Genomic DNA, 17,843 nt, shown 5'->3' with positions numbered 1-17,843 from the left:
TAAGTCCCCTAGAACTTAGAACTACTTAAACCTAACTAACCTAAGGACATCACACACATCCATGTCCGAGGCAGGATTCGAACCTGCGACCGGAGCGGTCGTACGGTTCCAGACTGTAGCGCCTTTAACCGCTCGGCCACTCCGGCCGGCTCTTCGGGGTCAGTGCACGAATTTTTCTTCACTCTACACTATATACGTTTGTGTGTTACAACGCTTTGAGAGAGGTGTGTAGTGAATCTTAGCACAGTATCACCGCGGTCTACCAGTTTCCGTGAAGAACAGGTAAGCACTGAGCACAACCCAAGAGGTGGTAGGCCAGCAACTGCAATAGTCTACACCATTCAGGTGACTGTTAATGACATTTTGAGAGAAAATCGTCGAAAAACATGTGAGAAAATTGCATATAAAGCCAGAATGTCTGTCACTTCAGTTTACACAATCATAACTGAAGAGTTAAAAAAGAGAAAAGTTGGTGTCAGATAGGTTCCGCATGATCTGAGTGAAGAGCAGAAAGTACGTCGCAAAAGAATCACAGAAGAATTTCGAACAGAAGGAGAACGGTTTCTGAGAAGGATTTATGTACTTGATGAAACCTGGACACGAGATTTTGAGCCAGAAAGTTCTTACACTCCACGCCCGAAAAAATTCTGCCGCCTACAACTAAAGGTGAAACCGACGATCTTGCGACATGAATGTAGTCATAGCTAGAGCGCCCAAGGGGACGTCTGTAACAGCGCTTACTACAAGCTGTTTCTGCAAAATGTTTTACGCCCGAAAATTCGTCAAAGAAGGCTTGACATGCTTGCCACTCGTGTTCTCACATTGCACAAGAAACGTAAGACCGCATATTATCCTACCACTCAGAGAAATACTGGACAAATATGAATGACAAGTATTTCCCCACTTACCATACATTCCAGATATGAGCCCACCAGGTTTTGACTTGTTTCCCAGATTGAAGGAACACCTCCGTGGAAAAGGTTTAATACAACTGATGAAGCTTCCAGTGAGATGACCTGAGTAATCAGATAGCTCAGAAATGAAGGTCCCCTGTTCAGAATACAGAAGTTGCCAAAATGTAGGGAAGCTGTCATAAACAAGAATGGAGATTATATTGAACGTTTGTAAAGGTATTTTGTAAAATAAATTTTACACTAAATGAAAAGCAAACTGGTGCTTTTCATTTATTATGATGTTGTTCTACCAAGAACTGACGGAAGGTTCTGTTAACATAAATTTTATACCTTTGCCAAGTCCTTAATTAAATGACAACAAATGCTTACCTATTTTTCCACGACGTACTCCTGATTATTTCCCAATACCAATTGCATTCCCAGACGTGGTATACGCGTAATCATGTGCCAAGGTACAGTCGGCTTTATTTACAATGTAGTGCTCTTTATTATGAAGTTTAACCCACACTTTTTTTTTCACTAACTGCTTATATTTTATGACCCACCGTCTAATTTCTTATGGTGGGTCGTATATTGCCACTTAGCCGCTGTGACTGGGTCCGGGGTCCGGAGTGACTGAAAGTAACACCACACCGGCTCCCGTCCCCACTCACACCGTTGCCCGTGTCCCGCCACGTGGAGGCGGGCTCTGTTTAGATCCATTTGATATCTTTTTTTTGTGCAGCATTATAAATACGTATAACTAATACAAAATCAAGTAAGATATTAATAAACAAAACGAAATTAAATATTTAGAAAGAAGGAAGGAAGAGAACTGAATAGAGAAGTTACAGGTATAATATTGCCCGTCACCTGGTTGTGGGCGGCGGCCCGGGTCTTGGAATGAACCTCAAGACGCTGGCCGTTGCTCACCATGCCTTTAACATCTACCATCCTAAAAACTGCCTTAACTAGAAGAGATTAGGGTACGTTAAAGCTAGAAACTAAGACTAAGACCTCCATGTCCAGCCTACTAAACTATTTACGATATACAATAGAGAGGTAACTGATTTTGTGCTTGGCTCAAAGTTGCTAATGAAAGGGTACTCGTAGTAAAATTAATAAGGTAATGACGCTAACGGTTTGTGTTGAGCCTACAAGGCTCCTAGTAGAGTACATCAGGCGCAAGCACCTCCCGGCCCCGCCGACAACACGACCTGAACTGTGGTTTTCCCCGATCTACCATAGGTATCCGTCGGGTTGGGCTCAAAAGAGAGGAACCACAATTAAGATCCTTCCATCCAGGACGTGCGCCGCCTCTTACCAGGGGGGGCGTGGGTCCCTTGAAGAGGTGCCCAACTTTAAGCTTCAGATGAGAAGTTCTTAGTATAGTGGAGGTTGAGGTATAGGCTGTGTAGGTTAGTTGTACAAACAGTTCACACTGAGCCAATGAGACTTACAATGATACGTGGTGTGGCAGTTAGCATCTTCCGGCCCCGCCAGCAACACAGCCTGAGCGGTGGTTTTCCCCGATCTACCATAGGTATCCGTCGGGTTGGGCTCAAAAGAGAGGGACCACAATTAAGATCCTTCCATACAGACTGTGCGCTGCCTCTTAACGGAAGGCGTAGGTCCCTTGAAGAGGTACCTAACTTTAAGCTCTTATTGAACATGGAGATGCTGTTAACTGTTTATATATAAGGTGCAATCTGTTTTTAGGATTGTGTGTGACTTGTGCACCTCTTGTCGGTTGTTCCACTCTGTTCTTTGAATTTAACTTGGTTGACACTATGGATCATCCACGCTGGACGCTTCAATATCTGTGTTGGTGCCCTGGTCTGTATCTGTTTCTTCTTCATCACTCGTGGTGCTAATCATATCTGTGTCCCCCTGGGCATCGTGACGTCTGTTTGGACCGACTTGCCTTCGGTAGGGTCTGTTGCGCAAGTATTCTATTTGTTGGATCTTCGAGATTTCGTCCGTTAGTTTGTTGAGTTCAGTCCACCTTTCCGGGTCGCGTATTATGGCATGTAGTTCGTTCTGTGTGTTCAGGCGATTTATGTGTACTGTGTGTCTTATGTTCGTGCGTTGTCCGCAGAAGAAGACAGTATGTTCAGGGGAACCTTCTTCCCAGCATGTGCATCTATTAGTCTGCTGCAGACTCACGCGGTACAGGTGCGAGGGATAAGGGCCATGTCCTGTGATGAAATGTACCATACCGTGGCTGGGATCAATATGTTTTGGTTTTAGTCTTTCCCGGATGTCAGGGAAGAAGTTGTATACACGGCGGCCCTTATCGCTGTTGGCCCACTCGCTCTGCCAGGTATCCACTCGCCATGCTCTGAGTTGGCGAGTTGTCTCAATTGGTACACCAGTGATCTGCCGAACCTGGTTTATTCTCCCCATCCTAAGCCAGTACATTGCTGCGCGGTACCTGATGGTGATATCTATGGGGAAAATTCCCATGACGACACATAGTGCGTCATTTGATGTTGTGTTGAATGCCCCTGTTAGTCGAAGTAGAACACTTCTTTGACCTCGACGTACAATGGTTCTGTTGGTTGAGAGATTTAACCTGTGGGCCCACGTACTGGCAGCAAAGCATAGTACTGACTCGAAGAGAGCGCAATGGTATGTTCGTGTCACTAACAGGGGTAGTCTGAATTGTTCCTAATTTAGCCTAGCCAGTTTGTGTAGTATTTTTTCAGCTTTGTTTGTGCATATTCGCATGTGTTCGTGGAAGTTCAATCGTTCATCAATGTATACTCCTAGATAGCGTGTGACTGCTAGTCTTTTTATGTTTGTGTCCCCGATTTTGACTATTGGGTTCCTGCGCAGGATACCCTTTAGCAATGTATAAGTTGTTTTGTTTCCTGCTTTCTTTAATTTATTATCTGTGCACCATTGGGTTATTGTCCTAAGTGTTCCATTGGCTCTTTCTTCTAGCTGGGCACGGTTATTTGCTGAAACTACGACGAGTAGATCATCAGCATAAGCGACAGCTCCATCTGTCAAGATGTGCTCCTCTACTAACAATAGGAGCGGTTCTATAACTATGTCCCAGAAGATGGGGCCGCAGATCGACCCTTGTGGACAGCCTTTTGTAATTCGTTTAATCAATTTCTGGTTGTCCATTTGCCAAACGACCGTTCTGTCTCTGCAGTAGTCCATGAAACTATTATACAGAGACTCCGGTACCTGCAGGTGTCTGAGCCTCTTGAACAAGGCTGGCCACCAGAGGTTATCGAAGTTTAACCCACAGTAGGTCTACAACCATTCGAAATGTGAAGTCTTTATGATACATCGGTATCTTAAAGTCGGTAGATACTGCGAACATAATGACCTCGCCCACGCAAACTAAAGGATTCCGAAACACCGATCAGGTGATACCTGACTCCTGCTTTTTTCCTCATGGCATCCTGAAAACCTTGGATCAAAGCCGTCACCTAGATGAAGTATTTCTTGACTTCCTAAGAGCATTTTATTCATACTAAACCTTACTGGCGGCCGCTGTGGCCTAGCGGTTCTAGGCGCTTCAGTCCGGAACCATGCGGCTGCTACGGTCGCAAGTTCGAATCCTGCCTCGGGCATGAATGTGTGTGATGTCCTTAGGCTAGTTAGGTTTACGTAGTTCTAAGTCTAGGGGTACTGATGACCTCAGATGTTAAGTCCCATAGTGCGTAGAGCCATTTGAACAATAAACCTTATTTATCGAAAACGCGGTTGTGTGTGGTATAAGCGAAATTAGTGACGGAACTGAGAATTTCTTCGTAGGGAGAACGCAGCATGTTATCTCGAACGGAGGGTCATCGACAGATGAATTAACTTCAGGTGTGCTGCAGGGAAGTATATAGGGGCCCTTGTTGTTCATCTCACGTATTAATGACCTTGCAGACAATATTAATAGTAACCTGACTTTTTGCAGATGATGCGAGTATGTACAGTGAAGTACTATCTGGGAAAAGCTGTACAGTTATTCAGTCAGACCTCGATAAGATTCCAAAGTGGTATAAAGACTGGCGACTCCCTTTAAATCTTGAGGGATTTAAAATAGTACTTCACAAAACGAAAAAACTTAATATCCCATGACTACAATATCAATGAGTCACGGTTGGAATTGGTCAACTCTTGAGGCGCAGTTCCACCGAGGCGAGATTGGATAACACGTGGCATTCGGCTATGACGCATGCTACAAGTAGCAATCGAACCGGGCGACAAGTTGCAACACGTCGCATGCGGCATTACAACATGCCACAGTGGGCAAATTGTCGACAAGAAACGTGTTGTCACTAGTCACCAGCTTTCCGACAAAAAAAATGGCGCTGAGCACTATGGGACTTAACATGTGAGGTCATCAGTCCCCTAGAACTTACAACTACTTAAACCTAACTAACCTAAGGACATCACACACATCCATGCCCGAGGCAGGATTAGAACCTGCGACCGTAGCGGTCGCGCGGTTCCAGACTGTAGCGCCTAGAACCGCTCGGCCACCCCGGCCGGCAGCTTTCCGACAGTCAGCGGATCATTGCAGCTTGTTTCGGGCGGCACTGGAATGGATGACTGACAAAACAGCTTCTTTTATTGCAGATTATCGTAATTCACTTAGGTTGTGGGAAATTAAGTCCACAGATTTAGTGCACTTTTTGTAATAACCTGGCACTGTGAATCTCAATGATCCAGAGAAATACGATGTTTCTTTAGTCAGAGATTAAATACGTAAATATGTTTGTGGTTTTCAGTTTAGTCGCCATTTCCTTGCATTATAAGAATTCGCATTTCTTCTTGCTGTACACATATCAGTAGTGATCTTGACAAGGTACACGATGTTCACGTGAGGTATGGTACCTCATAAACTCATCCCGTACGTCTTTTCCTTCTAAAGCTGACCTCCATGGACTGTGTTGCAAACTCTACATGTCAATATCATTCTGCATTTCGGAGCTCCATCATCCACGAACAAAACTCTTATCGCTTGTGTCGGCATATTAATGTTCCTTAAGTAGAGTACAGTGATTTAGAAGTGGAGCTTTTCTCAAGAACTTCCGAAGTAAACTCATGTTGTAGTAACAATCTCTGCATTTTACACAAAAGTGGTTTTCTAAACTGTTGCGAACAACTGGAAACGAGCGTGCGAGTCTGTAGCCGCAGCTACCGTCTTCTACGAAACCCTCGTTCGTGGTGCCTTGAAAAGGCTTCATAATATGGTCCTGCAGTCGAACCGCATCAACAACCATAAATACACATTGTGACACATTATCGTTCACAAGATATGTTTCATTACTACTGTACGATCATCAGTGAGTTGTATTTATTCCAAGGCTTTGTTCTGCAATCTACTGTTACTTTTTATGATATTGTTTGTTACATTTCTGCCTAAAGCATGCCATCCATGCTGCTGGATTGGTAATTTACGAAATAATAGGGCATGTCTTCCGTTTTAATAGCGTTTTGTTTAACTGGTGCCTTCTTGGCCAGCTCTGCCAGCAAAATTCATATTATATGTGAGTACAGGCTTTCTCGGGGAATTTCATATATGAAGTCTTCACGGGTTGTCAGCCGAGTAGCGTCGTCGTCTCGTAGCAACGTTTCGATGGAATGCGTCTCCATCATCTTCAGGCCTGAAGATGATGCAGACGCATTCCATCGAAACGTTGCTACGAGACGACGACGCTACTCGGCTGACAACCCGTGAAAACATCATATAAAAAATTCATATTCTCGCAAATGCAGTGAAGTGTTTTCTATATTTTATTAATTTTGATTACTTGATTCAGAATGATGTTAGTTAATTGCCCAACTGAGACACAAGGTGATGAATAGCAAAAGAGCAAAAAATTAAACGCTTTATTTTAAACATACTACAAAGTTCGCATAAATAACGTATAAAGAGATAAATTACAAGTGGTGATTACAAAGATGCTAGATTAAGAAACGATATACTGGAGCAACTTGCCAAAAAATATGGTTACAGTGATTTGGAAGCAAACAAGAAAATAAAGATTTTAGGGACAGCATCCTGTCGTAAAAGCTAAAAGCTGCCAAGTCAAAGAAAAGTGGTACATCGCCTAAACTAGAAGGAAAATAGTTTGCATTTTGATCTACGAGTATCTTATAAGACATTGCAGAACCAAGGGAAAAGATATCAATCTTGAGCGAAGCGGAGGGCTCTGAGGTCAATTCATATCAGTGAACCATATGATGATCCAGTAATACTGGGAGTGTTGTAGCTCTCACTATGCTTGCAGATTTAAAACTGAGTTAAACATTCTACCTGTCTTTTTTTCCTTCTGCGCAGATTTAAAACTCACTTAAATATTCGACACTCCCTTTTTTTTCCTTCTGTTACTCAAGGTTACACCAAAGTGCGCAGTTGCTGCCATCGTTTGAAAAGACATGCTGCACTGTTCTGATATTGCTTCAATAGTACTGACTGAGGTGCTGGCTCTATACAAACACACGCAACTTGCGGCTTGCGACTCCAGGCAACACATTTTCTGAGCAACAGCAACTGTGAAGCACAGTTTCATGCCGTACGCGAGAACTTGGAGACAGCACTAGGCGACGTGCAGCATGTGAATCGAGGCAACATATCACCTGTTGCTGCCTCGGTCGCATTCCACCTTTACTATTATCTGATTCCAACAATTTATAGGGATGTGAAAGGGAACCATCACATAGGTCAGTGAAAGGTGAGGCAGATGGCATACCTTGGCTCATTGGTAGAATGCTATGGACATACTTACGAAACACCCGTCCTAGAATATTGCTCAAGTTTATGGGACTCGCACCCAGACTAACAGGGGATACGGCACGCATACAAAGGAGGACAGACAGCATGAATGGTCACAGGTTTGTTTGACCAATGGCAAGGCCTGCCCCCACTTTAGTTGCCTATCCCCGACCAAGAATTCGGAAACGCCGGACAACTGGGTCAAATCGAATTATTTTTTTCGGGCATACGCGGTCTGTCGATGATAAGTTGGGCGATGGGCACAGCGTCCCGCGGTGAGCAGCGACATGAAAAGGGGGAATGTACAATGTAAATTGAACACTAGAATAACAAGAAGTTTTGTAAGTGCTTCATACAGACGTTCATCTTCAAATGTGGCATTTCTAAACGTTAAAGTAGATGTTCGAAATGTTGTCCATGTATCTAAATGCAACACTGAACCCGTGTCTGAAACGAGTTGCGAATGCTTTCAGGCAGTCCTGGGGAATAATGTAAATGCTGGAAGGATGCTACAATCCGCAAGCGTAATTCCCCAAGAGAGTTGAACTCGGTAGAGTATACCAGGCTTTTGACATGACCTCACACACAGGGTTTAAATACGGAGACCCTTGAGGCCATGGTACAGGCCTGCCTCTACCTATACAAAGTTGACCATATGTCCGAGTTACAGTGAGTCCAAAAAGTATTCGTCTAGCTGTAATTTTTTTAAAAAAAACTAAGTATATGTCACGTGAAAGGAAGGGAACATAAAATGTAAACATCCAGTCATATGCAACGAACCTCGGTAAGTCATATTTATTGATGGACAAGGAAATAAGTACGTCTATAGCGATAACAAATTTGACAAAATGGAGAATTTATTCAAGGGCTACTTCAAAAAGTATTCGTCCACTCATATTTTTTTTAATTTACAATATGAAACTATGATTTCAATTACAAAAATTTCCCTATACAGCTATTAGTGCTTGTAGTCGTCTGGGCATCGAGTTGACCAAGTTTGCCGTCAGAGGGGCTGCAGTTTTGTCTTGAAGTGCTTCTTTTAGGTTTCTTCTGTTAGAAATGTGTCTTCTCCAGATGCTATCGGTGTACTTCCTTTCAGCCCCATCGACGGGACGAAGTTCCCCTCACTCGGCTTCGAATAGGCCACAGCCCTATGACGCATGGCTTCCTTCTCCGGCGAGAGGACCCTCCAATGTGTGGTGCTTGTGGCGTCCAGGTCACTGTGCGCCACGTTTTATTGGATTGCGTTTTATTTTCTGACCAGCGGGTCGCGGCTGACTTGCCAGCGGACCTGCCATCTCTTTTAGGCAACACTCGGACGAATGTGGTTAAAGTTTTAAAGTTCTGTGCCCTGTCAAATGTTTTTACAAAGATTTAGGAAGAAGATTTTAATTTGCTCACTGTGTGACAAGCTCGCCCATATTTTATGTAAGTGGCCAGCCAATAACAATTTCCTGTGACATTTTTGTTGCTATGTTTCCCCTTTCCTTAGGTTTTACTTTCTTATGTAGCATTTTCCTTCTTTTCCTGCTTTCTTTGAGTGTGCGCTTTAGTTTTCTTAGGTCTGTCCGCATTCGTTCCTTTTAATGTGTGTCAGGGCGCTGATGACCTCGATGTTGAGCGCCCATAAGCCCCAACACACCACCACCACATCCAGTACTTTCCAAAGGTGTTCAATAGAATTAATGTCTGGGTGTTAAGTTGTTTTGGGGTATTGTACAGGAGCCACAGCCTTGTATTTAGAGCCGTATGCATTGAGTCGTTATCTTGTTGAAAAATGTAATTTCCTTGCAGACCTGATTTTTCGGTACTAGGATTCAGATTGTCCTTTAAAATGTTGATATACATATGGTGATCCATTGTACCTCCTATGAAATGTAATTTTTCAACACGTGCAGCACTCATACAGTCCCACACCATCAGGGAGCCACCACTGTGTTTAACCCTTGGCACAAGATTGCGTGGCAACATCTCCGCATTCTTCTTACGCCACACCATTCGCCTGCCATCCGACCCGAATACGTTATATTTACTCTCATCGGAAAATATTACTCTATCCCAGAAGTCTTCCTTTTTGAATCATTGTTCCATCGCAAAATGAAGTCGTTTCTTTCGAATCTGTTCACTGACCCAAAATTTCTTGCGCGCTACCAGGCCGTGAGACGCATACGTTTTGAAGGTATTTCTGATTGTGTTAGCACTTACTTTGTTTCCCCTAGACTCTAACTCCCCAGCCAACTTAGGAGCGCTGATTTTAGCTTTCTTCTTCATTTCCCTCATGATAAATCTCACGTCTGTATCAGTCAAAATGTGAGGGCGTTCGGCACGTGGGTGGTTTCTTAATGATTTTGTTGCGCAAAATCGATCTATTATCAACTGAACCGTCGATCTAGATCTACCGACTACTTTAGCAATCTCGTAAGATAATTTGCACTCATTGTGTAAGCGCAGAATAAGTTTCCTTTCGATCCGCGTCGTCTCACTACCCCAGCGGCTCATGGCGCTAATTGCACTGCATCGGCGCCGTTCAGAACCACAACAGGCGATAGAGTGGGGCCACGCGCAGTTTACTGTAGCGTGTGCCGGGGGTCGGCGTTATAGTTTAATCACTGCGCGCAGAATTTCAGCGCGTTCAGATGGTGGACGAATACTTTATGAACTAGCTCTTGTACAGGGTGTCCACAATGAGACTCCAACATTTGAACTCATAAAATCTGAGAGGAAACACAATTGAATGACGAACAAATACAGGAAAATCATACAGCAGTTCATCAAGTTTTCATACACAGGTGGGCGGTTCAGTACACTTGAACATGGGCGCCACGGGATGGCGCGAAGAATATCAAGTCTATAATCTATTTCGTGCCATGTGTTGCTGAGTATCTGTTCTGTGACAGAGTTAATGACAATTCGTATGGGGTGTTTTAAGTCTTGCAGGTCCTTTACTGGTGTAGCGTATACCCGGTCTTTCACATAACCCCACAAGAAAAAATCGAGGGGGGTTATATCGAGCGAACGTAGCGGCCAATGAATTGGACCTCCACGGCCAATCCATCGTTGCGGGAATGCGTCATTTAAAAATTTTCGGACATCAAGGCTCCAATGGGGTGGTGCACCGTCCTGTTGAAACATCACATTTGGCTGCAGGTCTGTTATCAGTGGCACGGCAAATTGTTCCAACATGTCCAGGTAGATGGCTCGATCCACAGTCGGCTCCTGAAAGAAAAACGCCCCAACAATGCGATTTATCATCAAACCACACCACAAATTAACTTTCGGACTGTCGCGCATGTGTTCCCTAGGTGCATGTGGATTTTCTGACCCCCATATGCGCACATTGTGACGATTGACAGCCCCTGACACGTGGAAGGTTGCCTCGTCAGTAAACATCACGCTTGATAAAAATGTCTCGTCCGCGGCAATGCGATCTAACATGACACATGCAAGTTCTTCTCGCTTTGGTCGATTATCAGGCTTGATTTCTTGCACAACCTGCACTTTAAATGCGTACAAACGTAATCGCTGATGAAGCACTTTGTGCAGTGTTGAGCGTTTCATACGAAGTTCTAGTGCTGCCTGTCGCACTGACTTCTGTGGACTTTGTTCGAATGACCGCCCCACTTGGTCCAAATGATGTTCGCTGATCCCAGGCTTACCACCACCACGCCCTTTCGCAACACTCCCAGTAGCCAAAAACTGTTCACACGACTTCTTTATAGTCTTAAACGACGGGGGCGCTTTGTTGTAAACTCGACGAAAGTTTCTTTGCACTTGGGTCGCCGATTTTGTCTCTGCATACTACCAGACCACTTGTGCACGCTCCTTCATATCCTCCATTTTGCTAAAACAATTGATTGCAGCTCCACTACGGCCACTTGGCGTATCAGATTTGCACACCACAAACTTGTTGAGTTGCTCTGTCTGCTCCTTCAGGATTCACAGGTCCACCATCTGAAATGAGAAAGACATAGGATATTAAAATGCTGGAGTCTCATTGTGGACACCCTGTATTACATTTTCTATTTTGCTAGCCTTGCTGTCGATTTGGATGTATTTCTTCCCCTGCTTTTCAACAAAAATGACTTACCGAGGTACTTCTTACATGAGTGGCTCTTTAGATTTTATAAACATTTCTTTTCATGTTACACAGATTTCGTTTTCTAAAAGGTATGCAGCTAGACGAATACTTTTTGGACTCACTGTAGAAGCTGGCACACTTGTAAATGAAAATATGCTGGAGCACCGTCATGCATGAACCACATGTTCAGGCGATGGTTCAGTGGAACATCATCATGTTCATCTGGAGGTGCAGTCCTCAGAAACTACATGTTCTGCTGCCCAGTTAGTCTCTGTGGTAGGAAACGTGGTTCAATTATGCGATCTCCGAGCAGTCCTGCACAGACGTTCAACGAATAACGCTGCTGATGTCGCGATACGTGTGTTGCATTAGGACTGACATCTTTCCAAATGTGACAATTATGGCTGTTGAAAACACCGTCACTGGTAAATCCAGCCTCATCCGTGAACACGATACTGCTTACAAACAGGGGAATCAGGGTACAATGTAGGAGGGAAGTCCGCATTATTTGAAGGCTTGGGCTCGCTCGACATGATATGGATACAGTACTTGCTGATGTTAAATACCTACACACTGTTATGACTCAGGACACGCTCATGGGTAGAGATCCTCCTTGTTGAAGTACTCGAACTTTCGTGTACATTGTGTAAAACCCTTTCGTCAATATCGGGTAATATGGATCTGGGTCGACCTCCTCGTACGTGATGTGCGAAACTCCCGGTTTCTCTAAGGCGCTGAAGTAACAGGCTGAAGGTACGTTGTCATACATGAAGTGCGTGTCGACGTACTCTTCATTGGTGCAACCTCTGTCCATGGTGTCCTCATGTTCGTAACTGACTGTGAGGTCGGTACGACACAGTGCACGGGGGAGGGGGGAGGGGGGGGGGGAAGGGAAGTATTTTTGCATGCGTAATCAAGCAGATAGTCGATCCGAACTCTTGAGGTACCAGCGTAAATACTGCAGTATCCAGGGGCGTTTACAGTTGGTTCCCAACTCGAATTAATGCGATACCTCAGCAACGGTAGATTTGAGGACCCATGTTTATTGGCACTTTTTAGCTACTTTTGGCCTGTACTTTCATGTGTGAATTATTGACCATCACTTCAAATGGTTCAAATGGCTCTGAGCACTATGGGACTTAACATCTATGGTCATCAGTCCCCTAGAACTTAGAACTACTTAAACCTAACTAACCTAAGAACATCACACACATCCATGCCCGAGGCAGGATTCGAACCTGCGACCGTAGCGTGACCATCACTTCTGAAGCACCCTGTTTATACAGGGTGTTCAAAAAAAAGTGTCGAATAATTTGAGAGGTGGTAGCACTCATCGAAATACGAAAAATAAGTCTAATAAATAAGGCTCCGGAAACACATACTTTCCGAGATAAACACGCGTTTCTAGATAGGGTTGTGTGACGTTTGGTTGCGGATATTGACGCTCCATCAAATCTGTCGGCAGGGTATTATGATGTCTTACCGTACTCAACCTACCATTAGCTGGTCTGCTGTCAGTTGTGTCGTTCGAGTCGTGTTGTAGACTACGTTAGTTTTCGTAGTGTTTGTGTGCCTTACGTACTGTCAATCCAGGGTAGGTATCACGATGTTTACCTTCTTCCAAACGCAGATTCACTTATGAGTTTACTGTTATTGCGCTGTTTGTACATACAAATTGTGTAGTACATTTACATTTTCTCTCTTCCACCACTTGTTAGCAACGAAAGCCTACAATTCGATAAGTGAAATGGCGGATATGATATTCTGACATGGTTTAGCATGTTGACGTAGCCTGCAAGCCCATGCCCTCTGCTGCAAAATATCCAAAGGACAAAGTGCCCTCTGATAAGCTGCTCGGTAGACTGCGTCTGAGGGACCTCAGAAGACTGACAGTGGAAGGCCCCCCACAGTCCACACGCCTGACATTGAGGAGCTTGTGCTACGTTCGGTGGAAGAAACCCCTGGGACCAATGTGCGATGATTAGCAGCAGCAGAAGCCGCGTCTCGCTCTCTTATCTGGTCGATACTTCATGAACAATTAACGTAACCATACATCTGCAGTGCGTTCAGGCCCTAAGGCCACAGGATCATCATGGCAGAGGCAGTTTTGTCAATGGCCGTTGCAGAATTGTGTCGTAGATACACTGTTCACATCCAAGATTTTATTTATTGATGAGGCTGGATTCACAAGAGACGGTGTTGTGAATTTCCACAGCCAGCATGTATGGATAGATGTAAATCCCCTAGTAATTCAGGAAAGAGGGCATCAACACCGATTCTCAATCAACGTATGGGCAGACATATTTGACGATATATTAATGGGGCATGCGTGCTACCACAAAGGTTAACTGGGGTACAGTATCTAGACTTCCCCATTAACGTATTGCCTACCTTGCTGGAGGCTGTGCCATTGCAGCAACGAATACATACGTGGTTCACGCATGATAGTGCACCAGTAAATTTTCGACACAGTGTGCGCAAACATCTGACGCAGACATTTCAGACTGCAGGATTGCTCATGTGGTCCCCATACCTTGGCGTGCTCATTTGCCAGACCTCAGTTCCGTAGAAATTTGGTTAAGGGGATATTTGAAGGGATTGGTCTACGTCACACCAATGTGCGGACACTACAGGGCCGCATCTTCAGTGCCTGCCAGGAGGTACAACAACAACAACTGGGTATACTTCAAAGGGTGCGTCATTCCTTACACCTTAGGGCAGAGGGCTGCATTGTCATGAGTGGACGCCACATTGAAACCTCCTCTAAACACGTGGTTATCGCAGAAAGTATGCATTTCCGGACCTTGTTTATTGGACTTATTTTTCTTGTTTCGATGAGTGTTATCATCTCCCAAAGTATTCGACACTTTTTTGAGCACCCTAAACAGAGCGAGAGCGAGCGAGAGAGAGAGACAGAGAGAGAGAGAGAGAGAGCTGTTTTGAATATAATACATACAGAGTGCAGTCTCATTAATGTGACCACCACTTATGTTCGACGTCAGTGCAAAGTAGCCACTCTGTCGTTAGGTGGCAGCATTAGCAGTAGAGGATATAAAAAGCATTTCAGGAGGACGCGGAAAACAGTGCCAACATCGTCGTAGCTAATGTGGAAATGAAGTAGTTTATCTAATGGCCATAAGGGCATGATCATTGGCTTACAGACCAAGGGTGGAAGCATTCTGAAATGGCTAAGTTTGTAAATTCTTGGTGTGCTGCCATGGTTAAAGTATACCATGTATGGCAAAATGGCACTCTCAAAAACCAACACTAAGGTATTTATGGTACACCATGGGCCTTGGATGACAAGGGTGAATTACGGCTGCGGAGATATGTACTGGCAAATAGAAGAGCAACTGTTAAACAACTGACCATTCAGATGAACCAAAGGGCCATCAATTGTGTTTTCTCAATGACGATTCAGTGAACACTGCTGCGTATGGGCCTCTCCAGCAGCTGCCTGGTTCATGCTGACCATTGTTCATCAGCGACAAAGGCTAGAATTTGCACGACAATACTGCCAATGGACCCCCTCTAAGTGGGGACAGGTGGACTTTTCAGATGAATCACGTTTTATGCTCCATCGGGCAGATGACCCTTGACGTGTATGGCATGAAACGTCTGAAGGCAAACACGCTCTAAACAATCATCAGAAGGGTACAGGCTGGAGGAGGGAGCGTTATGGTCTGTGGAATGTTTTCATGGCTTTCCCTGAGTGAGTCGTCATTGTGGACGCCAGAACGCATCAACACAAGAATTTATCTACCCTTGGGGACCACCTCTAACCCTACATGCAATTTGGTTTTCCTCAGCACGAAGGCATCTACCAGCAGGACAATTCAGTGTGTCACGGAGTTATGTGCCTGGTCTGAAGAGCACCAGACTAACAGACTACCCAGGCCACCAGACTCCCTGGATTTAAACCCAATCAAGAATCTGTAGGACTACCTTGATCAGGCTGTTGGCCATGGCACTTGAGTGGGCATGGCTCCACATTCCTGTCAATACCTTCCAGAACTTCACTGGTTCCCATGCTGCATGTCTCACAGCAGTCTGAAGTCCAAAGGTGGTTATTCAGGCTTTTGACAGGTGGTCACATTGCTATGACTGGACCGTGTATCTCTCTTTCTAGTTTCATATTGCCCCCCCCCCACCAAGCTAGTATTTTTCATAAATGATCAATTATCTGAAAAATGAGTTATCAAACATCCGCAGTCCTGAACTCTTTCAGATAATTAGTGCTCTGCTGTGGATGGATCCGAATGGTGGTACTGCTTCTTTATTCAAGTAGTTCCTCATTTGGCCTCACAAGGCTGAGTGGATCTGGTTCCAGACCTCCCACTCTCAAAAAAAATCTGAAGAGGTATTAGCAATCTAACCTCATTCCTTCTGCACTGAAGACAGTGATACTAACTATTCTCTTTTGCTATCTTTCTTTCTGTCTATCTTTTTCTTCATAATTTTTCTCCAGTAGCCCTGTGAGGATGTCACATGACATCTCACCAGTTCCATCAACGAAAACTTCACTCAGTTTTTTATTTGGTTGCTTAGGTGTTCGTGACACATGTATAGCAATAAAAAATTGTACCACTGCCCTAATGAAGTATTCAAAAATGTTTCCAGATGATACAAGACAAATCGGTTACCAATAAATTTTGAAAAGACTGAGTGCATGCAAAGATAATGATCTCAATCAGAAAAGTCTTAGTCCACCTAGCACTCAGTGTTACTGCTATACATGATTTAAAAATGAATAAATTATTTCATTCTGCAATCGTCCAATAACTAATGGGATATGGAATCACTTTTTGAGGATACCTGACATACAGGGACAGTATATTCAGATTACAGAAGCATACTGCAAGAAATATACACCGGCTGGAAAAAAATGTAGCATCCAGAAGAGGACAAGAAAACGAAATGGAACATCACAACATCATGCAGACAGTTCATAGACATACATGCCATGTGTGGATGAGCATTATTCCGATGGAAAGTGGAACCACAATACTGCCACATGAGAGGCAACACATGAGGATGCAGGATGTCCGTGACACATTGTTGTGCCATCAGAGTTCATTCAGTCACTACCAACCAAGACCTGAAGTTGTAACCATTGGCTGCCCACACCATGACACCAGAAGTAACACCACTGTGCCTCTCCAAAACATTGTAAGAATGAGATCTCTTCCCTGTCATTGACATAGTTGCTGACGATGGTCATCTGGGTTATTGCAGAACTGTGATTCCTCACTGAAGACAGAGCAATACCATTCACCTTGCTTCCTTGTCATGAAACAACTCCAATGCAGCCATTTGTATTGTGTTGTTAACAGCAACCTATGCTTGGGATGGTAATTCCCTAGTCTGTTTCCTACTGCTGGTCTCCAACCAATGGTTCCAGATGACCCAGAATACTTGTTCTCAGATAGCAGGCATAGGTGTGAAGGGGGTACAGTGTGCTTGGTATATAATATGATGAATATCCCATCTTGTGGTAAGATGTGATCAAGCAACAAATATACATGAACTCACACTCCTATCGTTCCTATGCAGTCCAACATCGGGCCACTGTCACTTATGAATGCCCCACAAATTTAGGATACTGCATGATTCAAGTAGCTGGCCAAGTGGAGACCCACAATGAGACTGCTTTCAAACTCTGTCAAGTGCTGATGACACTGTCTCATACGAGTACTCAGCATCTCAGACTCCTTCACAGTGGTGACTCTACATCTGATGCTCTTCACTCCCCTTGTATACCCAACCAGGCATTGTAAGTACATAAACAAAAACATTACTACTGCACTTTGGTGGCCATTCTATCTGTTAAAGAGAATTGCAGCTCTAATCATTAACTTACATGTCAATGATGTGTATGTATTCAAAGTTACATTGACATCCCACTATGTTCTCTTGCTGCTTCCCCTTTGTTTGTCAAGGCAGAGAATTTGGGGTTAACACTAGAACCGCCAGAACTAGTACTATACTTAGAACCGCTGATGTGGTCAAAGTGACCACTTTCTTTGTAAATACATGATTTGCTGTTTAATGTAAATATTAATGACCTTGATAATGCTGCGCTGTTTAATGTAAATATTAATGACCTTGATAACATGTACCACTTTAACTACATTTAATA

This window comes from Schistocerca cancellata, chromosome 2 (assembly GCF_023864275.1).
Source record: "Schistocerca cancellata isolate TAMUIC-IGC-003103 chromosome 2, iqSchCanc2.1, whole genome shotgun sequence".
NCBI classification, from domain to species: Eukaryota; Metazoa; Arthropoda; class Insecta; order Orthoptera; family Acrididae; genus Schistocerca; species Schistocerca cancellata.
This window is presented reverse-complemented; position numbering follows the sequence as displayed.